Source organism: Eurosta solidaginis, chromosome 4, assembly GCF_040869045.1.
Source record: "Eurosta solidaginis isolate ZX-2024a chromosome 4, ASM4086904v1, whole genome shotgun sequence".
Taxonomy (NCBI): domain Eukaryota; kingdom Metazoa; phylum Arthropoda; class Insecta; order Diptera; family Tephritidae; genus Eurosta; species Eurosta solidaginis.
In genome coordinates this window covers 178,761,501-178,774,335 of record NC_090322.1, presented here as the reverse complement: position 1 = coordinate 178,774,335, position 12,835 = coordinate 178,761,501, and the positions used below count along the sequence as shown (strand labels likewise).

Genomic DNA, 12,835 nt, shown 5'->3' with positions numbered 1-12,835 from the left:
TAGAAATGATCGCTTAAATAGGCTCGCTGTACATTCTTCAATTCCATCTGAAGATGTTAATTTAGCCGAAGTTGATTCCATCGAGTTTAAATGCATCCGAATCTTACTAGACCGGGGTCATATTTACTTAGCCGTTTGCTATATTCCACCGTCTTCTGATCTATCAGTGTATATGCACCATATTTCACTGTTACAATCAGTCAATTCGATGATAAAGTCCACGGACTCAATGATTGTTTTAGGAGACTTTAACCTGCCACATATATCTTGGAATACCGTTGATCACAATATTGTCCCCGTATCATCCAAGATGCATAACAATGACTTTTTGGATGGAATTACTGATCTTTGCCTTAATCAGATCAACTTCTTTCCAAATAAGTATGGAAAATTCTTAGACTTAGCATTTGTTGACGACATATCTAAATTCTCTATAAATCGGTGTGAACCTCTTGTTTTGCCAGAAGACGCTTACCATCCTTCTCTTGAGATAACTTTCGAAATCATAAGCAACGAAGTCGGCTGCACTAACAAAACATGTGTCTCTACCAGATGCTTTGATTTTTCCAAAACTAATTTCAACAATTTAAATAAAGAGCTTTCTGGGATAACTTGGCCTCTATATAATGAGGATGTAGAGGAAAACGTTTTACATTTTAATAAAACCATTTATACTTAATTTGAAAAACATGTGCCCAAACGCACATGCTCGTACATTGAACCAGTGCTAGCCTGGTTTTCTAAAGACTTAAAAGCTTTAAAAAATAAGAAATCACCTTTATTCAAATTATATAAGAGAACCGGTTTACATTCTCATTATGCACAGTACGCTATTTTCCGTCATAAGTATTTTGAACTTAATAAAAAGTGTTATAAAGCTTACATATGTAAAATTAAAAGAAACATTATTTGTCACCCGAAGTCTTTTTATGATTTCGTAAATTCTAAGCGCAGATCTAACGGATTTCCTTCTGCCATGAAGTTTAGAAATAGCATTTCCAGCGACGATTAAGAGATTGCAAACTTCTTCGCTCAATTCTTTCACTCTAATTACCCTACTGTGGTTGATTCATCACCTACAAATTATCCGTATGAGCTCCATTCTAGTAACTCAATATATGCCCCACATTTGCTGCCTGAAGATGTTCTACTACATCTAAAGACCCTAAAAGAATCCTTCAAATACGGTCCCGATTTGATCCCAACATGTTTTCTTAAAAAATGTGCGGAATACATTTACCAGCCCCTTACTGATCTGTTTAACCTCTCTTTAAAAATGGCATTTTCCCGACGGCTAGGAAGGAATCTTTTCTTATCCCACTCCATAAAAAAGGAAGCAAGTCGTCTATTCAAAACTATCGTGGAATAGCAAAGCTCTCCGCTATCCCTAAGCTTTTCGAAGCAATCGTTACTAATCACCTTACATTTTCGATTTTTACATTGATAGATAGTTCTCAGCATGGCTTTTGTAGAGCCAAATCAACCACAAGCAATTTGCTTGAATTTACAACTCACGTCTTTAATGGGTTTAGAAACAATCATCATACCGACGTTATATACACTGATTTCAGCAAAGCATTCGACAAAGTACGTCATTCATTACTTGTTTATAAACTCGAATTGCTTGGTTTTCAACCTGGCCTAACTCGCTGGATCTCCTCCTATCTTTGCGGTAGAACTCAAAGAGTCATTTTTAAGAAAATTTGTTCGAATGTCATCGATGTTCCCTCTTTGATCTTTATAAACGATGTTTCCACAACTATAAAATATTCTAAAATTTTAATGTATGCCGACGACGTAAAACTTTTTAAGTCATACGCGTCGGTTGAAGAACGTTCTGTACTCCAGGCGGATTTAAATCGTTCAGTTACTTGGTGTAATGCGAATTTTATGCCTCTCAACATAGAAAAATGTAAATCCATGTGTTTTTCACGTGGAAGCATACAGCCAGCTTCCTACACAATTAATGGCCAAACTCTGGAAAGCGTTGATGTTTTTGTCGACTTGGGAGTTACAATGAATTGCAAACTTAGTTTCAACCCTCATATTAATGTCACATTCAATAAAGCGAGAGGAGTTTTAGCATTTGTGAAAAGATGGGCAAATGAGTTTAGTGATCCTTACGTTACAAAAACCCTTATTACATCATTGGTGAGGCCGATATTAGAATATGGATCGATAATTTGGAATCCGCGTTATCAAATTCATGTGGATAGACTAGAATCAATTCAAAAACAGTTTTTACTGTTCGCCTTTAGAAATCTTCAATTGGACTCTCCGTATAATCTTCCTCCTTACACTAATCGATTAAAACTAATAAATCTTCCTAGCCTTGCAAGTCGTAGAGAAATACTAGGTGTACTATTTATGGCTAGACTTTTAAATGGATCGATTTCAAGCCCATTTCTTTTGAACGAAGTAAACTTGAATGTTCCATGCCGAGTTACAAGGCATTATAAACCTATAATTCTTAAACAATGCAGAAGCAATTTCCAACTACACGAACCTTTTCTATGTTTGTGTGAAGATTATAACTCTCACTCGAGAATAATTGATATTTCGGACTCGCTCTTTGCCATAAAAAAGATGGTTCTATCTTCCCTTAATAATTAAAAAATTATATTTATTTTTAGTCTATTGTATTTTGTGAATCTATATTTCTCAGCTGATGAGTTTCTCTGTAGCTGAGCGGTTTTAGATCTCGGCGCTTAAGAAGCCACTGCCTCTCAAAGACTCGGTAACAAAAAAATTATAAGTAACACATAAATAAGAATTAGGATACAAAAAAAAAAAATAAAAAAAAGAAAATAAAAAATAAAAAAAAAAATATGTATGAATTCAAAAAAAAAAAAAAAAACACAGGATTAGCCTGGTTTCATCGGGTCACTTGAGGGCAGTGCGCTGCCACAACGTCCGAGAAAAAAAAAAAAAATTAGGGCTTCACAACGAACACAACATGGGTGTTTAACACAATCCCGACTTTAAAAATTCCGAAATATATAATCCCGACACGACGGAAGCACGACAGGTCATACTCATGACACGGCCAAATCCTGATGGTTCATAATCCCGACAATTCATAATCCCGACAGAATCAAATCCGACCATTCATAATCCCGACACGACCAAATCCCGAAAAAATCCCCACAAAATGTTAATTAAGAAATCACACATGATATCATAAAAAATACACAATTTCGGTAATGTTATACTATTTTAGTTATCTCTGCACGACAGCAGAAACCCGCCGACAGCGCACGGTAAATGTGCAATAACGAAATTTAAGTTAAATTGTACGGATTGTATGTTGCCGGGATTTTACCAAGAGGGGATATTATGTTGTCTGGGTTTCGGAAAATTGTGGAGATCATGTGTTGTGGGGATTTTGAAAGTCGGGATATATGTACATACATACCGTGATATTAGATAAAAGTTATACTTGCCTCTCCCTGTTCATTTCGCTCGCCCTTTTCATCCCCCTCTACCTCTGCCCATTTTCTTGCCCACCACCGCTCTCCAAGTCCTAACACTCCCTCTCTCCGTATTTCTCACCTTTCGCTCTTAAGTTTACACTACATTATCAATTCTATCGACATCTTCCTGTGCACTCTCTCTCAACGCTTTTCTTACTTTCTCACTCAATCAGGCTCTGCAACTGTCTTTTCTTGTCCTTCTGTAGAAGTGGAACTTTGCCAAGGTGTGTGATATTTAGATCGAAGGGAGCCACACAGGCGAGCGTCGTGCATACTAGGAACTTGAGATAACGGACAATATATGAACCGTTTGAGTTGTGCTTCAGTCTTCATTATTGAATTGACGTATCCGCCATTAAATTTGCATCAATTGCCTTACTATTTTTTTAAATATCCAACTATTGATTGGACTCTTGTTGAGACATATAAACGAATTTGTTTTTCACAAACTTGCGGTTACTCAACTGTTCCCCCTTTCTTTTTTGAACATTACGCAGAGGATCACAAACCTTTATGGATTTTTTAAAATTTATGATTCACGTTTGCAGCGTAATCATTCCAGATTATCAAAGTAAAGACCAAAAGCAAAAAAGTTTCAACACGCACAAATCTTCGAAAAAACAGTTTTGCAGTTAACCACAAATCTTGACAAACAAAGCACCAGCCCAACGAAATATTGGCATTTTCTTTTCAAGTACTACTTGCTTCTCTTTACATATGAATATGATGACGTTATTACTGCACATGCCAATTTTGACATTGTGCTTGGTCTGAGGGCATGGTGCTACATCTTGTTCTTGAACGTATGTACAAACTTTAGACCCATTTTTTTTTTTCCAAATAGGCTCCAAGTTTAGTTGTTTGGTATAAAACTTACTTAATAGTCCAACCCAACAACGCGCTAGTTGCTTCTTCATTGGGTTAAGTGGAAAACAAGGAAATTGAAATCGTTTTTCACCTGGTCCTACCAAAGGATTGGGGGTCGCCCCCTATCTCTGCTTCCATTAGCGAGTTCCGATAAAAATACCTTTGCAGCGTAGCCTCTGTGTTTAAATTTGTTGGACTATGTTGGTGTCTGCATAGAGCTCGCGCAGCTCATCATTAAATCTTCTTCACTGCCAGAGCCGCCTTACCTGATGTTGTCGTAGTCCATGCGTCTGCACCATATAGCAACTCGGGTACAATAGTAACGTTTAGGACATAGTTTTCGTTTGCCGAGAGAGGACTTTATTCTTCAATTGCCTACCTAGTCCAATGAAGCATTTATTGACCAAAGTAGCATTGTTTGTGTCAATGCTGGTTCTTAAATAAACGAAGGCTTCTACTATCTCGAACGTATGGCTGCCAACAGTAGCATGGTTACCAAGGCGTAAGTGTGCTGACTATTTGCTTGATGACAGCAGGTACTTCGTTTTGTCCACATTCACCATTCAATCACCATCAAACCCACCTTTTGCGCTTCCTTTTCTAGTTCTGCATTAGCCGAACCTACGGCGCTGCTATTTAGGCCGATGATGTTAATTCCATCAGCATACAGCATACTCTTATAGAATATTGTTCCAGTTCGGCTAAGTTCTCTAGCATCAAATCGCACCTGTATAAAACTACGTTTAATTTCGAACGGCTCGAAGTGGTCCTGGCCAGTTCCGATTGAGCTGATGGTGTTTAGCTCAACGTAACTTTGCACAGTCATAGTAGTTTTACAGGAAATCACATCCGTTCCGACAGCATTATTAATCAAATAAATGGGAATCAGTGTAGCTCGGCATCGCGTCCATTTCGACAAAATATTCAATAATATATAAACGAATGTAAAATTGAAGTTAGTTTTAAATATCGTGTGCTACTACCTGCAAGTTGTGAGTTTCCAACTACGAGAAAGGTGCGATGATTGAAAGCTAATATTTTAATAATGGTACAAAAGGTATTCCGTCCATCGCGACATCGTCAGCAATATAACTCGAAGTTTACTTTTATAAACTACATACTTAGTGTCTTAAAAATATATCTACTAACTCAAATTTGTTAGAGAGTAATGTGAGTTAAGGTTAAGTTGAACAAGCCGGTCAATAAAGACATAAACTGAATGTGTCAATAGTATTACCCGAATTTATTTGACGTCCAAACGAAAAACCCCAAAAAGGTACCAGAACTTATGGTATAGAATAAATCCGTCCTCTTGACAAGTACTAGAAGTTTTCTAGGACCTATCTCAATTGCTGACTCGAGATCTGCTAACTCTACCGCCCCTAGTAGCTGGAGCCATAAACTCGCGAGTGCAGGACACGAACACAGATCGTGCTCAACCGCTTCTTCCTGTAGCTCGCACGTCCTACATCTGATGCAGCTTATGAGCATGTGACGGCAGAAAGAAGTGTCAAGTTGGCATGCATATCGTGAGTCTTAAGTCTTCCCTCTTTAAAGATATGAGCAACTTGGTGAGTAAATCGTAATTCTTTGCCAATTCATCGGCCTTTTCAGTACCTTCTATCCCTTTATGACCGGAAACCCTATAAAGATGACGCGACTGCAGCCTAAGCTCGCTTCCTTCAGAATTTTTCCTGCTTTCTTCATGGCTACAAATTCCGCCTGAAAGACATTGCAGTGATCTGGCAGCCTGCAAGATCTACAGCAGACCCTAACCCTTTCATTATTTTTTATATGTATATTACGGTTTGCCATTTCCGCACCTCTGTGCCAACCCTCAGTCTCTGTCGTTGCCCCAATATCTCTTTCGAAGCTCAGGCAGGGGACCATATAGTCCGTTCGCCCTATATTGGATGACGCTATACTTCTAAAGCCATGGCCTACACTCAAACTGCCATTAGGCCAAAAGCCTTGTTGCATTTGCTATCGCTCTATTTTTGGCCATTAGCTCTGCAGGTGGTATGTGTGGATTGGCATGCAATGGTGCTGTCGGGATAGATTTTAGGGCTTCCATTATGCTAATCATTGATAATCTGGATACCTCTTGAAGTTTTTTGGTATACTTAATTTTTTCGCGTTGGTGGTTAACCCGACTCCAGATGCCCAGACATGCACATCCCGAAGCCCTTGATGTATCGGAAGGCTGATTGTTTATAGACAATTGTGCCGTGATTCTGACTGGTACACTTTCGAACCGCCTAAGCAATTAGTATTCAGGTAGTACGAAAAGATTACAGTATTTCAAAAACAATTCCAATATTTTTTTTTTAATCAGTCTAATTTGGAAACATACCTATGTCTGTGGCATCCCTACCAACTTTGCCATTTAAAAGTGGACAAACGGAGGTGTAGCACGTAATATTTTTTGCGCATTTCCCTCGTTATCTAAATATTGTGTACTTTTCTATACATTTCTACACTTCAGGTACATATTTACAAAAGTACCTTGTCTAGGATTTTCTTTTGCACTTTCAAAGCTAAGCTTTTTACTGCTTATATACAAACATTTTTGTTGTCCTCTTAGTGCAGAAAAAAAATTATTTCAAAATTGAAATAAGACAGTTGCTTTGAAGTTTAAGCAGGCGTACTTTGGTGGTATTAAATTTAGTTTCGAGTCTTGTGACTATTTGTTTGGCACAAAGTAAATTAGATGCACTGGCAGTTGGTACTTAAGTCACAAAGGAAGCGTTCTTCCAGAAAATTATTCTGAAGTACAGAAAATGGATTCAGCAATAAAATTAAATAAAGAGAACAAGCAATTTTCATAAATAAATATTACAGTACTTGAAGTACTTATGCAATTTCACGCTGACTTTAGTTTGCTTGACAAAAAAATAAAAATTGAAAAAATAAAGAGAAGCTAAACATTATAATGATTAATTCAGGTCTTTAATTGCGTACTTGCAAAATTAGTTTGCTTCTTTCGTTGTGATACACAAAGATACCTACACTGATACCTACAATTTCGTCTACTTATATCCATCACATATAGGCGTTAAATTTATTTCGCAAAAATTTTTGAATCTGAATTGAGTATTCCAACAGTGAAATCAACAAAACCATTTCATCAAATATAATCCACAGCTCTATTAGGTGTTAGGTTGAGCTAGCCGGTCTGTAAAGACCTTAGACTCAAACGGAAAAGCCTCAATTAGGTACCAGGACTCACATTATAAAATAATTCTGTGTGCTTGGCAAATACTTGAAGTTTTCTAGGAGCTAGCATTATTGCTGATCTCTTAAGATCTGGAAAACTCTGTCGCCCCTAGCAGCTGGAGCTTTGACCTCTCGTGGTCAAGAAAGAAGCACAGAAGGTACTCAAACGTGTCTCCCTTTAGCTCGCACTTCCTACAGCTGTTGTTATTGATGAGGCAGTGTCCAGTTAGTATGCCCATTGTGAGCCTTAAGTTTGTTCTACTTAGTTCTATGTGAGTCTCGCGACTTGCTCTTAAAAATATTTCTGTCCCGCGCTGCGGTCCACGCCTTTCCTGCTTGATGGATCGTATGCAATTCCTGTCCCGTTATAATGTTTCCCAAACGAATTGGAACGTCTACTGTCGATTTATTAAATGCTCTACTTTTCTCTGCCAACTCATCGGTATTTTTATTACGTTCCATCCTTTTGTAAATGAAAAGCCAGTATAGATGTATTGCCCGACCTGAGCGATGTCTCTCCAAAGCCTATTTGCACCCTAGTATACTTCTTGATGAAGTACTATCAAAATATGAATTGACACGACTGCAGCTTAAGACCGCTCCCTTCAGAATTTATGCAGCTTTCTTCAAATAAACAACTGCTGCCTGAAAGACAGCGCAGTAATCTGACAGCCGTAGGATCTATTTATTTCTGTATCGACACAGCAGTCTCCACGTCCTCCCAGTTATACCGAACATTCGGTATATACGGCTTACACTCAAGCTGCCCCGAGGCCTTAAGCCTTGCAGCAGTTGCCAGCGCCAGTTTATCACAGCTCTGTTAACAAAAAAACAATAAAAAATTGCTTTCTCAAGATTTTTGATTTACAGCTGTTCGCTGTTGATAATTTTCAATGAAATTAGTACTTTTAACACAAAAATCAGTTAGATTGGTTGAGAATCTGTTATATTTACAGAATATTATTCACTTGAACAACAGTTTTTCTTCTGTTAAAACGACCAAATAATCCAAGCATCCCTTTGTATGATGGATAGGCAGCGGTAAGCTTGATCACCACTTTGGAGAATTTCACGCCTGTTTTAACATCGTCTTCTGCTCTAACAGCGGCATCTAGCTACAAGGCAGCTCTCTCTTCCTTAATGAAAGTCTGGATATTTCAATTACATATCCAAGATCGTCAAGAGTAAAGTATTGCTCGGGAGACAAAGAAGCTGTGCAGCACATTCTTCGTTAACCCTCCTCTGTGCAGCTAAGTGACTTAAAATAATTTTACACGACAGGCAAGCCATTACTTTTAATTGAAATCAAAGAAAGTAAACTCAACATAAGATGTTATTAAAATATTTTTTTTTTTTTTTTTTTTTTTTTTTGAGAAAACGAAAAAAGTTTTAACTTATTCATACAGCTTCATTACTACAGCTTCCAATGAAAAGAAAATTAAGGCCTCGGATATTCTAGTAGAGCATGCAATTAGTTACTGGCATATGCTGACGACATTGACATCATCGGCCTGAACAACCGCGTCTTTCCCAATTCTGATTTTTCATGATTTGGCGCATGAAAATCTGGTCCATATAGATTCACCAGGTCTGAAGTTTCACTAATAAGGTACAACCATTCTTGGTGGTCGTTAATCTTTCGCACAATGCGCTTAATGGGATTTTACATGCATTTATTCCATGATCATGGATTGCGGAATCAGGTTCATTATCTTCCCTGGGCATTTTATAAATCTCTCCATTCAGGAGCACAGGGAATCGTTCCCTCCATAATCTTAGAACCCTCTGTACATCAGTGTACTAGGTTGCGTATGCGGCTTTACAGGTATTTGCCTCAGGGTTAACACCTTCTTTCTGCCGCCGGTTTTTTTGGTAAAATTTGCGGGAGTTAGTCCTCCCACTGCTCCTCCATTTCGTAGTATGAACTTATGCTCTCATAGAGCAGGTGTGAGAGTCGAGTTGTGAAATGATTGGCAGTCTGTTGCGAATGCAATCTTTCGATGTCTAGTTTTCCTTGAGTTTTTCGTTGTAAAATGGAATTCATTAAGATTAATTAAACCATAATAGAAGTTATTAACACATGACTCTAGAAGTAATATCTATGCAATTGAATTGATCAGCTTAAATGCTTTAAACGCGTTATGATCATCGTCGGCTGCGAGTTTAGTGTACCGTTGTTTAATTTCCATTCAACATCCACTTACGCTAATACCGTTAACCATAAAGTTTCAAGTTATATATATGTAAGTTTAAGAGTTTTTCTTGATGCAATCTTATATCGAAAGAAATATGTTAAACATCGAACCGTTAATAGATCGCCCATAATAATTGCATACGCTCATACATACAACGACAAATAGAGGTATGCTGTTGAAAATGTGAGGCGTAGCATAACCTTATTAAGGTTCAGTTTGTCTTACTTATGACTATCAATAAAAATTCGACTCGTCCAACGTTTTATTCAATTGCCTGAATAAAAGCCCTAGTTTGATGAGGAGTGTGATGACTAGTACCTAGGACCTACCTAATTATTTTTTAGCTTTTAGTATTATTATTACTTAATGTAAGTATTGCTTTCAATAAAACCGGTTAACTTAAATTTTTTTTAAATTTTTTTTTTCCAAGTTTTTAGTCTTTATTTAATTCCCTTTTATTTCTCATTCTATTTAGTTCATTTAGTGACTCAATATCGCAAGGACTCTTTCCTGACAATTTGTTACAATCTAAGTCCTCCATACATAATCCTTCCAAAGACTTTACTGGACTCTGCGCCACGTATGCTTGTCCCTCCTCGAACTCCAAAATATTTTGATGTCATTTCTACCGGACTGTATGTAATATTTGTTCCAAATATGAGCCAAATCAGACACCATAGGTCGCTTTCTATTCATGTATGTATTATGTGTTCCAAATATGGACCAAATCGGACGACAAGTTGGATTTTTTTGAATATCTCGATCTTTGCGCCACGTAGCTGCAATTTCATTGGTCGCTTTCTATTCTTGTATGTATTATGTGTTCCAAATATGAGCCAAATCGGACCACAAATGCGATTTTTTTCACAGGTCTCTTTCTATTCTTTTATGTATTATGTTTTCCAAATATGAGCCAAATCGGACCACAAATACGATTTTTTTTAATATCTTGATCCTTGCGCAACCTAGCGGCGATTTTTTTCATAGGTCGCTTTCTATTCATGTATGTATTATGTGTTACAATTATGAAAAATATCGGACCACAAATGCGATTTTTTGAAATATTTCGATCCATAGCGCCACCTATGGAGTTTTTTTTCTTATTTGCATTGTCATCGGGTTCTGAACTATATTCCAAGTTGCAAGCTTGTAGCTTATTGGGAAGTAACTTAAATTTTAATTGCAAAATTCGTGCCAGCCAGCCAGCTAGCCTATCAAGAATCGAAACAATACTTTGTGAAAAGTCTAAAAGTAAAATTTCCTCCAAAAGATAATTTTCAATTAAATTTTGTAAGCACAGTTATACTGGTTTCACACAGACGGCTTATTGAATAATAAAGACAGTTTTCTACATTAAGACGCTTATTGAGCTCAATCTTCCCTACAAAACTCGAATCTATAATTATTTCATTAGTAGCTAATCGAATGCCTAATGAAGTCAAAAGCACAATGCAACTCTGTTCGGAGCGTTCAGTTTCTTAGTTTTTGGTGTGTTCAGTGCTTAAAAATGTCATTTGTCAAAGTAAATGTCATTGTCTGCATGGCGGAACGATGCAAGGTGGCCGCATCGAACAGCTGATTATAACCTTTTTTTATTTGATTTGATACATCAACTTCCGGCGCAGTACGATTTTGACATTTGTCCATCGAATTTACAAAAACAAAATACATGGAATTCTTATTTATGCATGTAGGTATGTCACCATGCTGCCACCTTGTATCGTTCCGCCATGATTGGCTGTCATACAGCATTGTCATTTTATTCGCCTGACATTTCATCCTTCATACTAATCGAGCAGTTACTTCTGTGTGAAAGCACAAAATTTACGATTTCATTAGAAGGTGAAATGAGATCATTAAGTTTCTGTGTGAAAACAGGATTACTTCGCTCATAACGGCCTTTTAATTTTTCTCGGTGTTTTCTGTAATATAAATAATAAGCACGCTCTTGTGCTCTACGTCCTAGATCACATAAAACAAAAGCAGCCGAATATGGCAGGCGATTCTATTTACCGGAGCGACTTGGGGTTTTTTCCCCCGACCCAGGCCTGCCATTGCAGTGTAAACCCATTACCCCATAACGGCTTGTACGTAAGTAAAAACAATTTGCATTGGAAAGGCTCTAGGCGCAATCATTTTTAAATATTTTTCTGTTAAAAGAACTGATTTGAAATGCATCAACTAATTTTAAAGAGAAACTAACGCTTCCGGCGCTCACTACTTTGTTCTTGTGACCATCTTTGTCAGAATCAACAGGTGCACTGTTATTCTAGTGTTGACGAAAAACAGTTTTCATTGGTATCTTTAGAATAACAGTAAAAGTTGTTAAGTTAACAGAGCTAAAACTTAAGCATGATGCGATTTGTTTTTGTTGATTTACCTGTGAGTCCATCAATTCAGAACTATCAATTTTTGCGAAACTAATTCAACGGTTATTTGTGATAGATAAAAATTTACATAAATTTCGTCTGCATAAACCTATAATTTGTTTGATTTTACCAGCTTTTTCTTTCAATGTATTCGCATTGGTGTTACTGAATGATAACGGTCACATAGTTTCATGCTTAACCAAAGTGACCAAAAACCACATAGAGATTTTTGGTCATATTGTTGCCAAATGATTGCTTTATAAAACAATAAACGTTCGCAAAGCCTACGGCCGTTGAATGGTATTTATGAGATAAACTTGGGAGCAAAGAATTTGTTGTACGTGAACTTTCTCGTAGTCACAAGTGTATCTATGTATATACCAATTTGGAAAGCACTGGCATACATAAGTGTTTTTGTTTGTTATTGCACTAAACCAAGCATCAGTCATTCATGCTGCATACATGCATACATAAATTTGTATACGCCAGCTTACAGAAAATGAGTACAACCATTTATTTTGCCTTATCCCTCTATCAATTTCCCTCAGCGGTGAACAAAGTTAACCTCTTGGTCATTACTAACGCAGCTCACTCACTGTCTTTGTCTTCTCTCTTTATCCCTGCATTTCACCTACCACTTCCGTTAAATCCATTTTATTTATTGCCTCAGTCACTCTCAGTATTCATTAGGTCATTAGTTAAGCATCGTCGATAT

At 37.2% G+C, this 12,835-nt stretch overlaps 1 protein-coding gene across 28 annotated transcripts in view; it reads left to right on the top strand.

The window, feature by feature from the left end:
• Positions 1-12,835, top strand: part of mmd (mind-meld) — a 1,228,927-nt gene that overhangs the window by 1,002,683 nt on the left and 213,409 nt on the right. The gene's annotated exons all lie outside the window — the stretch shown is intronic.